Source organism: Leptidea sinapis, chromosome 9 (genome assembly GCF_905404315.1).
Source record: "Leptidea sinapis chromosome 9, ilLepSina1.1, whole genome shotgun sequence".
In the NCBI taxonomy this organism is placed as follows: Eukaryota; Metazoa; Arthropoda; class Insecta; order Lepidoptera; family Pieridae; genus Leptidea; species Leptidea sinapis.
The window spans coordinates 2,757,715-2,774,509 of NC_066273.1; positions in this window are offsets into that span (position 1 = coordinate 2,757,715).

Here is a 16,795-nt window from a genome sequence, read left to right on the forward strand (position 1 = left end):
TTTATATACAAAACAACGTCTGTCGGGACAGCTACTACAAAATAAAAACAATCACAATTGAAAACACTGACAGAATGGACTTCGGATATTGTCACAATAAAATATAACCATTCAGTTTAATTTATTTGTTTTCACACAATTATGGAGTTTCATATATTTGGAAATCAGAATTTATGTAATTCTTTGTGTAAAAGAACTGTAAAGTTTATTTTAAATATAAAAGTATATTTGACGATATTTCTCCAATTCCATACTTGACTGATTATTGAATATTTTTGTATTGTCTGTGGTTCCGGGTTCGTTGCTCGAAAGCATTTCAAAACACAAACCTAATAAAATTTTCATGTCCATCTATTGTATAATCTGTGGTTTCATAAATGCCCGTCACGGCTCTGATTGTAACTGACAAGCTCTCCGCAGTTGTTATTTAAAATTCTTCCGACTTCCGAATTAATGTGACGTCAAATACTAAAGTTGCATCACTTATTGAAAGTCAAAAACTGTAAGCAAGCATGCTGTATCTGCCTTAAAAGATAATGCATTTAGAATTAACTTTAGATGAAATATTGTATTGTTGCTTGAATTAATGTAGGCAATTATCACCGGTGGATCGAATAAATAAATAAAACTACCCCCATTCTAAAAAACCTCAGACCTGAGAAGAAGGGGCGCAAGAAACTCAGCGGGCTTTTTATTTCATCAGAAAATATGTTTACAAAGTAATATTGTACAATTAAACTTATTATTTAATAGCTTGAAAGCGGTCGTTCCATTCCCAATCTGTAGAATCATTAAGAAAGTCATTTATGTTATTGTAACCTTTACCACACAAACGCTTTTTAACAATTCTTGTGAATAACGTAATACTTTTGTTTTGAACATTTTCTGGGATCTTGTTGTAAAAGCATATACTTACATCGCCCACAAAAGTCTTACTTACACGTTGCGATCGTTAAGTAGGTATGTCCAGACTTATATTTCCGTAACTATTACAGATATCACTATAAACTGATATAGAAAGTTCGTTATCTAATTAGTAAAATGACATCAATAACTTTTTTTTAAATCAAACGAGAAGTATCCAAAATTTTGACATTAAACACATTGACAAAGGTCATTGTATCGCACAACAAGGTCGTCACTTCGGAAAACTGCATCAAATACAAAATTTTCTGCTAACAATATAAATATTATTCAATTAAAAGATAGTTTTATTAATTTTTAAAGTAAATAAATTCTTACGGAAACGATGACGCAATTTCAAACATTTTTGTTCACCAAAAAGTGATCGACGCCCTTAAAAATGTTTTCACTTAAACGATAAGTTTTTAATATATAAGGTACAGAAGGTTTTATAGTAAAACATGTAGAAGAGATTCTATTGCTACAATTATTATGAAACGTTTTTAATTAGATCTGCAGTTTGTATTATGTACCTACCTATTAAGATTTATGAATGTTGTTAATTTTTGCAAAACAATAGCTTATCTAGTAAGTGGTGTAACATCATCGGAGCCACAGATACCTGCCTGACTAACGTGGTGTTGTAACTTGTAATATTCACTCATGTGTGTGTACCTACCCTTCCATTTCCAGGGTTACATATCAAAAGTTTTAATATAAGATTGCATTACAATCTTTTTTGCACTTAATGTAGTGACGTAGTCGGCATAAAAAGTATTTTTATGTCTGTCCATTAGATTACTTATTTGTAAGTAAGCCCGTTAGCCGTACCTAATGTTGTTGGTATAGACAAGAGACCATTTTGCGTGCGGTGTTGGCCAGTTACTCCAACTAACCCAGCTCCTTGTAGAAGCTCAGAATATTCCTGGGATATCCGCAGACGTTTCTGAGCGACCTCGTATTTTCGGAGGTTTATGCCCCTGGGTTGGCCACTACTTTACACTCCAAGATTATATGAGTGACCGTTGCATCATCGACCAGACATACTCTGTACGTGCCAACTGCCAACGTGAAACATCGGAAGCCTGGTGAGCAGCCACATAACTGTTCAGGCTATATTGCACATATCACTCATTCCGACTTTCAGCAGCTTGTGAGGTGTGCTTATCGGGTATTCTGTAGGCTAGGGGTGCTCAAGCTTGAACTGCTGGCGATCTACCTCAAAATTGTTACACTACGATAGAACGACTCTTAGAGGCTGCAGGTATGTGTGATGAAGGATTGTCGTCTAGGTAGGGCGCATCGTGACATACATATTAGTTTTGCGCACAATATGCATTTTTTTAGTCAAGGTAAGTGTAGGTCTGTTCTAAAGTGTCAACGAAAAATCTCATAATTATTCGAAATTGCGAGTTTATTGGTTTCGCGGCTTTTCTTTGACAAGTACCGCGCGTTCCTGTGATATAGCCGCCTTTTGCCGCTAGCAGGAGATTATTACGATTGAAGACTAATTGTGGATCCAATAAACGTAAGTAACTTAATCATTACGTTTTGTTTTAGTTACCTAAAACAAAATGTGTGGATAGCTGGATATCGGATTTTTTTCTCGAGATCAACCGTTTCAGCTCCCCTGTTTTAGGCCGTGGTAACAGAGCGTATCCGTAATCCCATGTCCCTGAAGGGCAGTGACAAGATTGGCATTGAGCCAACCACCAGCCACCTGCATCACCGAGCCGCCTTGCAAGGTCACCCGCTGCACCGTAACCCAGGTCTCAAGGTAGTGTATCAATCCTCTGATGTCAGCCATGACCTCGGTTACCCCAGGTGTTAGGTGTTTGGCCCGGTATGTGGCCACACTCCTACACTCCAGAATGATGTGTGCGGCCGTCTCTTCTCCTCCATGCAGGCTCTGCACAGCGGGCTGTCGGTGACACCTATACTTAACAGATGTCTACATAATCTTTGTCGTGGGAGTTTACGAAGGATACCATGTTGTTGGTATTATTCAAATAAACAATTTTTAGAATTCCACATTTAAAATTAATCGTAACCTACATACCATAACATAATATTATGCTACTTTAGTGGCACTTATAATACAAGATGGAACCTAACATAATTAAGACAAACACAGTTGAAAAAAACGGTTAATACTTACTTTGGTGGTATTCTTAACGAGCTTACTCGTTACGTCTACAACCTGACGGCATATCCAAAAGAATCGGTGAATTCATATCAATGAAGTCAACATATTTCGTTAAAAATATCATTTATAACATTCATGCCTTGTCTCCCCCTACTTTCATATTTAGATTACTATAATGGTTTATGGTTTGCACAGTTATTACAAACTGCAAGGCATTCCATATTTCCACATTTTACATCTATTCTATCAAATTTCACCTAACTTCGGGTCGAGCGATCAGCATAAGATAAAAACAATAATTCTTTATCCATCCCAACTCCCAACTAATAACAACGCGTAACAATTATTCATCTTTTCACTCTTGCAAAGCGAAAGCGTTATGCAACTAAACAAAACTAAAACTAGAGAAAATATATAATTGTCAACAGTTGAAACTAATCAACTGTGAACACTTCCTGGTACCAGAGATATTATTGTAACGTAAACTACTTTATACCCAAGTGTTGGCCACGCATTTGAATACTGATACCAAATTGTAAACTCCCCTATTTTAGATGCTCTCAATCTTTCCTCTTTTATGTACACAGCTCATAGACCGAGTATTTAATCGTGTTATATACACTTATGCTGGGTTTTCCTAATATGTACTTCTACATTCGGTCTATGATGTGCTGTCATTTTACTTCATGACACATGTCTGCGTGTTGGATTCCTACACTACCCAAAACACAAGCCAGGCCTGATACTAACCTAACTCTTTTATGAAATTCGTTTAGAACATTAGATGTAGATTCATATCTATATGTATTTGAATTTGGGTGGTAGATATAGTTCTATACGTACTGTTTAGTCAATTATTAAAAAAATTTCACTGACATTTGGAACGGAGTGTCAAGCCATCATAGATACAACAGGGTTTGAGCTTATAATTAATAAAGATAATATTAATAATAATTATCTATGTGTTATTTTATGTAAATTAAAGTGAGTATTGCTATATGTAGATGAACATTCTTTTGTTATTTGGTAGAGTTCTCGTTACAGGCAACGTCATGCTCGCTTAATGTAGGTACCCTTCCCTAAAATAGGGTCGAGGGAGGCGATGGCTGGTCCATGCGTAATGCTCGTGAACGCACGCTACTTGTGGTGGCTAGATGAACCTCTCACCGGGAAATCTGCTTCATGTTTTTTTTATTTTCCTTATATTTTTAAATGAAAGTTATTATACATTTAATAGCTAATAAAATGGTCGCATTATGCCCTTATTTTATTTACGGTATGTGTGGATTAATGCATCTACAGTATTGTACTCTAAGTATGTACCTACTCAATAACTATAACTATGTTTTTAAGTACTAATTAATTTACACTTTTTGACTTACTCATGTAAGGCATTTAGTAATTTGAATATTTTTGTTGCATCACATTGCATATACTTACTGTAATTGAAATGATTTGTAAATTTAATTGCAAAATATGAACTTGTAATAAATACCATTCTGATTTGAAAAGAGTTTCTTGCTTGTTCTTCTAAGAAAATCTGCCTTCCGAACGAGCTGTGTGTAAAAATGACATATTTCAAGTGTAATGCAATTTATCTACGAAATAAAATATTTTTGTTTTGATTTTTTTACATGTTGCTTATTTAATCAAAACAAATCTTATAACTATATTTACAATACTACGACTACATAAAATTAAAACTATCATTACGTGGAAGGGTACCAAGAATACTGGCAGCATTACCGCGTTGGATAGCAAGGCTGATCCGTTGACCGAAATAGCTGCCAGCGCTTGGGTTTCCAGTAGCCTGATTGAGGCGCGAAGATAGTATTTCGAACATTCTCCTCGCCTCTGGGCCCCACGGGCCAAGTGTCTCGACACCAAACGGCACAAAGATGTATGACTCACTGAGACCAACATATTTGCGACGCTTGCTGTCTTCGGCAGTCGAAGCAGCAGCCCCAGCACCAGTTGTTTTGATTTGATTTGAAACATACCATGTTAAGACCCCTCGATTGAATAATAATATACATAAAAACAGCAGGTAAAACAGAGCTAGGCTTAATAAGTACGTACTCATGCCTTTTTGGATTTGTATTTAGTAAAGTAAAATACTAACTACTTATTATATTTCTTATAAAATAATTATTATTGTTTGTCGTAACTAGGTACGTTTATCATTATTTATTATACCTAAATAAGATTGGAGAGTCTGTTTTTAATATTGTAATAACCGTTTTTTAAAATATAACATTTTTTTACAATTTTTGTCTGTCTGTCTGTTTGTTCCGGGTAATCTCTGACTTTGGACGGGATTTTTAACTTAGGCTACGTTTATTTTTAGAAAAAATCTTTTAATGTTGCAATATCCAAGAAACGGTCTAACTTTAAAAATAATTTATATGGCAAAACAACGTTTGCCGGGTCAGCTAGTTTTAGGTAAATAAATTATATAAGTTAGCAGTTTCGCAACCGTAGCAATAAAGTGAAATACCTATATTCGGCACAGTTCCCATAATATATTGCAGCTGAGATTCGAATAAGTATAAACTATTGTTTGGATGTAATTAGATTTGACAGAGGTCACTTTCCGACGGTGCACAATATAATACAGACTACGTAATGTTTATTTGAGTGGCGAGACATGACGCCATATTCCTGGGAAACTCTAATTTACCTACTACTTTATGCCTTGCGTTCGTTCACGGTATAATGGGCCTTCACCACCAACTTACATGTACTGTTATTTCAAAATTTATCTCCTCCTCCTCGCGTCGGTTTCCTCAGTGCTTAGGGTCGTGATCATCTCGAAAGAGTACTTTGTTGCATATTATTTGCCGCCATCTGCCCTATCGGAAGCAGAGTATAAAGCGTCGTAGACTGGGGTCTTACTCCTAAAATCGATATTCGATAAATCGTCGCATTAGTCGTGTCGAATCCTACTCTTAGTTACATCGTAATCAATGTCGAAACGATGATTGAACGAACGTCGTAACCCTACTCTTAGTTGAAAATGTCAGAAACGAATATTCGAATATCACAAATAATCAAACGTCACTTTTACGATAATCTCAACGACACCTTCTAGGCTGTCGATGCTATTATCGTTTCACGTTGTATAGATATATTTGCCATACAATATACTAACTTAATAAATATTATTGAAATAATTATATGTGATTTACTATTCAACAGGATTTTTTAACTACTAAGTCATTTTGTTGATCGTTTATGCGTAGAAATAATGCAAATGGCCGCCTGAGAAATAGGAAGTCGACGAGATGGGTTGAGTGACTTTTTTTTACTTTTTATCATCTTCAAGTTTTGTATTATTTATTCAATATTAATAATAATAATATTAATGGTCATATTATATTCATTACATATTTTTTTAACATTTACATTATGTGTAAATGATACCAAATTGGTGGTGCAGAGTCTTGCATGGTCCTTAGCGCCTAAACCATGTTTTGACTTTTGACCCTTAACAGCGACATAGCACAGATAATACTTAGGTTTGAACATATTTCATTCACACTAACATCGTTAAAAAATCAAAATATTAGTCTATGGTAACGATATACGATAAGGAATTTGAACATTTGTTATAGTAGGATAGTTGCGATATATTCGGAGTATTATCGTTTCGTTCCGAATGTATCGTTGTCGATTTTGCGAGTAGACCTCCAGTGGTTTCAAGGGCAGTGCGAATCTGATTGGACCATCGCATGGGGCTCCTTCCTCTTGGTCTTCTTCCCTCCATCTTCCCTGTTACCATAAGTCTCTCCAGGTTGTCTTTATCCCTTCTGGCGATGTGGCCGAAGTATTCCAGGACCCTACGCAAGCAGATGGTAGAGAGCCTAGTCACAATGCCCAGCCGTTTCAGGATCGACACATTATTCCGGTGTGCTGTCCAAGGTATGCTCAACATCCTTCTCCAGCACCACATTTCGAAGGCATCGATTCATTTTCGGTCGGCTTTCTTTCAGCGCCATATATGCAAATGGAAAACATCAGTGATCGCACAAGATTGGTCTTGGTTTTTATGCTAATTAAATGAGAATTTATCTAAATCTTTATTAAAATATATCAAAGTATAGTCTGCGACAGTATATCTTGATGTATTTGGGAGTTTATTCCACATAAACCCCAAAAATACACACATACCTACTTAGATGTTTTAATTAACAATAAAGCACCTACATATTTTGATTACAGAGGCAATATTTTGGATTAGGTCATTTTACAGAGTTAGATACTCGAATTTGTAGATTTGAGATAGGTACGAATTGACATTGAAAACTAAAAGCAAACGAAATTACCTAATTGAAAGTAACTTATGATGCAATTCATTGTCCCTCTATTATTATTTTGTGAATTTTGTTTACTTTAGAAAAGATAAATATTGGTGTAATAGCTCGGAAGGGAAACGCAGGGTGAGATAAGTGCAAACGGGGGATGACGCGCGGGGTGAGCCGATTCAACGGGCCGACTCGCTCGGTAGTCGGTCACTAAATTATACTAAACTAAATTAATCACTCTATTGAGTTGTGGCAGATAGCTGAACCTATATGGATTAGTAAGGAAAGAATTGCCGAAAGCAAAAGGTGTCCGCCATATGGGTGCCCAAAACTTCGCAAGAATTTTTGACATCTGTAACGAAAATTCTGATGATATTTTATTCATATTGTCACAGCTAATGTAACATGGAGCCAACAATATGACTTTGAGTCAAAACAGGAGTGGATAGAAATGGGGAAAATACCGCCACGAATGTTCAAAGTAGAAAAAACGGGATCCAAGCTCATGGCTACTGTTTTTTGGAATTGTGAAGGGATTTTGCCTATCGAGTATATTCCTAAAAAAACTACGATGAATGGTGAATGATGATGCCTCATTGCTGACTAAAGTGTGTGAAGTGGTTGTCGAGAAAAGGAAGGCAAACTAGCGAAAGGTGATTTTGAAGGACAACGGATCTGTTCACGCAGCGCGAGTTGCAAAGTGTGCTCTAGATTAAACAGGGTATGAAGAAATTTTAAATACTCTCCTAGCTCCCTGCGACTATTTTCTATTTTCTAATGGAAAGAAAGACCTCCGAGGGTAAGGTCAGTGAAAGTCCCGGAGGACCACTCCCTTTCCCCGCCGCCCAGCCCCGTAGGTCTACTCCCTTTTCCTCCCCCAGAGCCCCGTAGGCCCTTTCTGCTTTACTTCCCCACATCCTTCCCTGAAAAGCGAGAAAGCCCTCCGGTGGTGCAGTTTTCCATGGGCGGCAGTGATCACTTTCCAACCTATTACGGTAAACCTCATGCCCGTTTGCCCTCTTTTTCCACAAAAAAAATATTATTTATATTCAAATACTACGTTCCTACTTTTAAAAATAGTACTCTATTTCAAGAAATTCCTAATTCAAACCTCGATCAAAGGCCCAATGGCAAGAATTCATTAACTTTATATTTTTTTTAAATTATGGCTTGTTAATATTTAAGAAGAAAATTCACTTGATTTTAGTAATAAATATATTCAGCAATATAATAGTGTTTTACTTTTCTTTAATATGATTGTCGCTGCATTCCCAATCTGTGGTATCATTAAGAAAGTCATTTATCTTATAGTAACCATTACCACACAAATGTTTTTTAACAATTCCTTTGAATTTAGAACCTACTAGGTACATTTGTTTTGAACATTTTCTGGGATCTTGTTGTAAAAGTATAGGATATATAGCAGCGACTTATCCGAGTAGTAGGCATTATACCTATAGTTTATGTTTGTTCCTCGTGTTAACATTATGGTTATGACAGTTTCTAGCAAATTCACTTATGTGCCTATGATGAACATACATTACATTATTAAGATAATATTTTTTATAGGACAATAAGGGATGATACGAACAGGACGTTCAGCTGATGGTAATTGATACGCCCTCCCCATAACAATGCAGTGCCGCTCAGGATTCTTGAAAAATATATATTGAGAAGCAACAGTCAAGATGTTTGATTTTTAATTACTTTATTTTGCACTAGTTAATACAAAGTGTGCGTTGAATAGTAGATTAAGTAAGTAGTTACATTCCAGTATTTCATTTTCATTAATCTTAATTGAAATAGTCTTAAAACTTGGATTTACTTTTTTAAATATGTCATATTCGTCAAAAAACTTCTCAATTCTTCCAAATTCCGTAAAGCACGACACACAAACGTACCTCTAGAGTATAAGCCCCGTATGAAGTGAGGAAATATTGAACTTAAGACAAAGTGGAGGAGGTTATCACCTGCTATCAACTGAGGTTCATGCTGTTAGTTCATAGCTGGAATAAAAAATATATCTGCAGAATTAACAGGTTTACAAATCTACAGATTTGGGAGTAATAAAGTTAAAGTATGATTTCCTGACCATTTCAAGGTAACCGTGACCTTTTCATGAACGCAGCAGTCTCAAGGTATGTGGTTGGGGCGTGTTAGCGGAATTTACAAAAAAAAAAGTTATATTTAATAGTCCAATACTTATAACATCTCGCAGAGCGGCGGAAGTTTCTAAAGTTTCCTTTTTTCGTATTCTCATTAGCAAACCCTTTTATTTGGATTCCGATTTATAATACATGTCTCTCATTGACGCGTTGCAATGACTCCAGTATACGGGTAAACTGTATAAAAAGGAATAAATTTTATTGTAATTTTTGGAATTTGTTTCAATTTCAATAAAATTGCTGAAATAAGGAGGCATAAAATACTTTTCCGGTACACACGGTTTACAGAAATTATTTTGCCCCAAAATTGGCATAGCCTGTGCTATGAGTTGCAAGATGACGATATATTTAATACAATATACTTATTTAAACATACATAAAGACATAAAAACAACCAAACTCATCGTATAAATGTTTACACCTACCGTGAACCTGTGACCTCTAGCACAGTAGCTGGGTCACTGGACTATATGGGTGGTCATATAAGGTAAAGGACATTTTTTTTGAGTGAGTGATTATCCACATGTACTTGTGACTTCAAATAACGAACTAAGTACGCTAAACAGACAAATTTTTAAGTCTCTTGATCAGGGGCAAAACTTGTAGTGACCATGTTAGATTGATGGTACATTTCGCTCTCTTTTCACCATTAATGTCATGATTATGTCTGATCGTGTCTTCTGCAGCCAACATAGAGTTATTGTAACATTGAGCTGTATCTAACAGAAGCTTTTGGACTAAACCTAAACAATTCATTGATATACTATAACTAGCTAGACTCCCAAAAAAGGTTGATACAAAATGTCTGAGCGGCGTTATATAATCGTATACATTAGCTTATACAGATAATATTAAAATATTCATTCAAATTACACCTTTTTCATGGCTCGGACGCGAACAACAAGCAAGAAAATTTTATTTTGGCAACAGAAATGTAAATATTTAGCAAAATTATTAAAAAAGTCAAGTTGGTTACACAATTTTGCTTATTTAAAGGGCACTTACCTGAAATACGACACTCTATCCTTTTAAAGTTTGTTAAAGTTATTTGGACAGTTTTTGACAGAATACTTTGTCATTGCGTGGCTTTGCATTCAAAGCGCGGTCGAAACACAACTGAACGAAAACTCTGCCTAATAGACGAGTACCCAGAATTTGCTTCAGTTAATTATTTCTGGGCGTGATTGTGATGTCTAGTTCTTAATTGTGCGTCAATGTGGCCATTGCAACAATTTTGGACTATGCGCGTATAATGTTAGTTTTAAAGTATTTACGCATAAACAAAATGTAATTTTCTGAGTTGCTATGAAATCGAAATTAACGGAAGATATAAACAAAGAATTCTACAGCACTGCAATAATCCAACAGACGAAATATATTTTAAAAATATTTTTGAAAAACTCAAACGAGTATAGATATAGAGAGAGAATATAAATAATTTTGTCCTCATTAAAATCATTTCAAAGTTTTGTATCGTTTTGACCATGGTCTAAATATGGTCTTGTATATCAACTCCAAGTGAAGTATTTAATATATTTACTTATTTGTTCCAAATAACCTTGGTTGTTGGCGGCTTAAGTTTTATATCCTTCCTTTAAGCAAGTACGTAACTTGACAATGTTGCGAAAATAACCTTAAAATGTGCAGATTTATGTAGAGTGGAGCATAAATTCGAATGCAATATTATTTTGTGGAATATCAGACAAATGTGTTTGGGGTCATAAGGCACTAGAAGTTGACGTCGACCATCGACCTGGTGGTTTGAGGATATCATACAAGTGGTGGTGAACAATAGATGGAGACTGCAAAGAATAGGGATAGGAAAAAATTGGAAATCTCTAGAGCAGGCCTTTACTTTTGAGAACGAGGGGTTCTAACTATCATAAAATTTTAAAATAAAAGTTGTAGGAATAAGATTTTTATTTGTGAAAATAAGGGACGAGACGAACAGGACGTTAAGCTGATGGTAATTGATATGCCCTACCCATTACAATGTAATGCCGCTCAGGATTCTTGAAAATCCCAAAAATTACGGCACTACAATTTACTACTACAATTGAGACATAAGATGTTGTCTCATATGCCCAGTAATTTCACTAGCTACGGCACCCTTCAGACCGAAACACAGTAATGGTTGCACATTACTGCTTCACAGCAGAAATAGGCGTCATTGTGGTACCCATAATTTAGGCGGTTTCCGGTGCAAAGGAGCCTCCCACTGGTAAATTGTATTTAGGATGTTAATATTTAAAAAATATCTATAAATAATTTAATATTTTAGAAATATAATGCTCTTTTATTTAAATTTAGATATTATTTATGTGCTGGCGGTTACCCGGTGTGTCGTGCTCACTGCCCTACACACCCCTACCATCAGGAATCCTTAATGAATTAACTCTACATTCATTCAATCATCAACTGACTAATAAACTATTGTAAATTATGACGTGCCTCAATCATCACATCAAATAGTTGTGATAATTTGTATGGAGAATGAGATCTATGATTGTCGCTTGTTTTTGAAGTGCAATTATTTAGGCGTGCTATTTATTGTATGTGTGTTATATGAGATCGAGCCGTCATGCTCGGCTATGTAACCTTCGCTGAGTAAACCTAGCTCGAATCGACTAAGGGAGATCGATATCAGAGTACAATGTACCTACCAGAGATAACTCTGGTAATTTTACTCCGACCAATCGCCAACTCTGGTAACACAATTATTACTTATACTATTATTTTATAATATTAACCTCGCATATACGGTCATAGCATCCACGGTTTAATTATAATGCTAAGAAAATAATCAATACGGCTAACTTAATGGTTGTCGTCCATGTTTTTTTTTATGGAATAGGAGGACAAACGAGCGTACGGGTCACCTGTTGTTAAGTGATCACCGCCGCCCACAATCTCTTGCGACACCAGAGGAATCACAGGAGCGTTGCCGGCCTTTAAGGAAGGTGTACGCGCTTTTTTTGAAGGTATCCATGTCGTATCGTCCCTGAAACAATATTATTTTTTAAAAATTTAAATTTATTGCAATACCAGAGGAATTACAGAACTTAAGGGTGGCCACAGACCTGTGAGTTCGGCAATTGTACAATTAATGTCCTTCCGGTTCCCTGGTCCCATATCTCATCCCAGGACGGGAACGCTGCTAGGATTCCTCATTTTTTGTGGAGTCAGCGGTGATCAGATGAAAGTAAAACCTTTTGTCATGAAAATAAATAAATTAATTAATTAATTCTGGATTAGCACTGAGCAGCCATGGTTAGTAAGCTCGTTCTATATCGGTACTACGCATTTGTTCGCAATTAAAGGTAACTTAAAAAAGTAGAGCACGTCCGAAGTGGCGAGAGAAAGTGAAACTTAGTACAGAGCCTGATATAAAATTAGTTGGAAGGTGGCCCTCGCTCCAGTAGCCACCGAGCTGCGGCCCAGAGCTGACGAGTACAGAGGACGGCACAGTGTACCGAGCACCGAAGACAATATGGTCAGTTGATACATTATTAGTGATGTCTGTGATGTGGTTTATGTCTGTGTAACTCTATCTCTTGTCTCACACTCTTTTCATCTCATACTTTTTCTTCTTTTCCTGTAAGTACTGTTTCCTCTTTTAAAGCTTATATTTTGCATAACTTTTATAATTTACATTATAATATATTTTGAATATTATTTACTTAAGTATATCGTATTTATATCATGAACCTTTTGTAAAAAACTTTTTCAAATTTTATACCTTTCCATTATCTATTTAAATCATTTTGTTATGTATATCACAGACATTTTTATTTGCTTTTCATTCAATGCTTTTGAAAGATACATTTTAATTTAAAATATTTTACTAAGATGCCGTATTTAATTTGTGTTAATTTACGAAAAAAATTAAATAATAAAGAGCTGAATAAAAAAATAATCTATCAATTAAAAGTTACTTTTTTCAAAGATATAAATGTGATAGTGCACCAATTTCCAACATTTTTATTCGGGTGTAATATTTATGATACATTTTCATAAATAATTCTTAGTACCGAGTAAGGCCTTTATGGTTTTTATTGCTTTTAGAGTTTTATAGAGAAAATATGTCTTGTATTGAATCTAATTGGGGTGACTAAGGGCATATTATTATAATAAGTTTTTTTTTCATTTTCGAAAGAATATTTTCGATAGAAGCCTGTAATAATGAATACATAATATTAAGTTTAAAATAAAATTATAAGTATCATCGTACACAAAAATAAATATTGTAAATAATATAATTTTTAAAATAGAAATATGCATAATGCTACACAAAACTGTTTTCACGCCAATTGACTTGGTTAACCTCGAGCGTAAAATATTGCAATTTGTCGGTAACGAAATTTATCGCATCGAGGTTAAATGAAAATAGGTAATTAAAATAATTAGGGCCTATAAGAGGTATTGCAAGATATTACAACTGACCAGGGCCACAGAATATAAAAAATATCAGTAAGTTTTTTTTTTGATTTTATGGCCTGATAACGAGACCTTTAAGCCATATATCAGTAAGTTAATTACCTCACACTACAGGATATGCTTCTCCTAAAAGACAATACAATTTATGAAAAGACAATACTACCTAATTAAACTTAATCAAAATAATTAATCTTTCAAATATAATATTACACCACTTTTGAATACCGAACCGAGAACTGTAATCTTAATTTAAAAAGCTTTTAGTTTTTAAAAGTCATTTTGAAATAACAAATACGGTGTATCTAAGCCAAGAGCGCACATCACAAGTGATAATTTCAACTATAATGTATATAATTTTCATAAACACACAACGATTTTTTTTACACTTACTACTTTTTAGATTAAGGATTGTTCTTCGCTGCGCTCCAACCAAGTCCAAGTGGGCGTACTCGAGCCAGTCTCGAACAATGTGCGACGTTGACTTGCCACATGTTCTATTAAACTTTGTTAATAATTGAAACTAAAATGCCGGGTTGCGTAGTAAAACTTTGTAAAAAATAATACTACTAGAAATAAGAAAGACACTGAGATCACATACTATCATCAGTAAGTATTTTATTAATTTCAATGTAAAGTAACACGAAGCATATGTTACACAATTTAAAAGATGCCATTGAGTGTCAAGATGCCATGCACCCAAGCATCTAATAGTTGCCGTAGGTTATAAGAAAGCTGTTGTTCTTAGGTAGTGCAGTATCTAGTTGGAGCGCAGCGGAGACCATTTTTTTTTCAAGTATCATGTAGGTAAGTTGGCACAAACATTGATACTGATTGATCGTTGATCTCATGTCATATTCACCGAGCGCGAACGTATCTTCCCACTAAATAGTGACCAGCGCGTGTTTCACACACTTTTAAAGTTTTCACTTCATTAGCAAATATATTTAAAAAAAACATTAATTAGTAGTTAGTACCAATAACTATTTTAAACAGTTCTGTAATCTGTTTGTATCACATATTTAACAAACATAATACCTACACACATTTCCGTCCATAACAGCTATGTAAAGTGTACGTACAACGTATTTGAACACGTAAATTATCGTAATATACCTTGTAAATATTTCACCTTTCTACAACACAAACTTACGTAACCAAACTATCTCTCCGTTTAACTTACCCGCGTCCGCGCCTTTTCCCGCCAAATCCGATCCGCCATGTTACTTCACGGTTACGTTTTTGAAATCGCTTTGTATGCTAGTCAAGTAACAATCACTAGAAAGTGAAATTGTACTGAGGTCGATCGAGTGATAAACGATAACAGTTAAATTTAAACGAGGACTAATTATGTTTTGTTTATAGCTTTTATTATTAAGATAATTAGGTAAGTACGTTTATATTAAGAAAATATAAATAGCATTTGGATGTTAACAACAACATATTTTATTATTTTCTATATATCAAACAGAGGGATGTTGATATCATACAGTCATACGTTGGTATATTATTTATTATTACAAAATAAATTCATTTTTCTAATTTCAACTTATATCCACGGACTAGTAAAAAGAAGGACTCCGCGCCGAGATATTAGCAAGTGAAGCACCGTTATGCTAGTGTGTGTGCGGTTGCGGGGATACTAGTTACACAATTTTTTCTCCCTTAAATAATCATATATCCACAAATACTTTTTATAGTATTGTTTTTACACTTTTTCATAAGGCACGACGGCATTTTTAAAATATTTTAATTAATGCACCCATTTTTATTATTTTCTATTCTAATAATCATACACAACTAAAAGTCTGATTTAAACTAGTGGAAACTGAAACGAAATCAAATCTTAGATGGTACTTTTATAATAATTAAAGATAAGACGGAATTAAAATAACCAAAGATATCTTGAAAATTTTTGGATTTTTATGTCTGATAATTTCTACCATGTATTCTAGTAATATTTATAAAAATAGATTGCTTCCGGTAATTTTGCAATGAGTTAGATAAGAAGAGCACGGGAGGTGATCACTCCAATAAAAAAGAGAAAAATATGTATAAAGCGAAGGCATATATTATATAATAATGACTAGCTGACCCAGCAAACGTTGAATTTATTGAAGTAGGCGTTACTTCGCGGAAAGCCATAATTATCCAAATGTTTTGAGTTTTCTTTTGTGTTTATTCCGCCAATATTTGTCTTTTAGACAATTCGACACGTGTTTCGCCTCTACACGAGACATCCTCTGGAGATGTTGACTCTCCAAACTCTGGAACGAGACTCGTGAATTTTAGAAACGTTGAATTGCCAAATAAATTAATAAAAAAAGATGAAAAAAGAATTTTGGGCTATAAAAATAGATGTTGGTATATTCTCAGACCTACCCTCACACAAATTTTCAAACAAATTGGTTCAGCTGTTTATAATGATGAAAAATCAATGAAAGAATCTGGGTTAAGTACAAAATGTATTTATTTTTCATTTATATATACCTACATGGGGCACACTAAAAGTTTTGCACTTCTAGTGTGCTAATCGGAATTATTTGAATTTCGAATGTTATATTTTTTGAAAGTTGCAACCTTCTTATTAATGAAAAAAAAAAAATTGGCGGGAAATCATTTGTCAACTGTTTTTTGACACCAGAATTTTATATATTAGATAAAGTAGCATGTATATCGGTTCAATTAGGAAGTAATAAGTATTTATATAAAGCAGTAAGCGGCTCGCAGTCCGGACTACGGCCAGTTCACCTTCACAAGAAGGGTGAAAGGTACTCCCGCCAATGACATTCACTCGCAAGATAACAAAGTGACATTTCCGTGACAATATTATCAAGGCTATA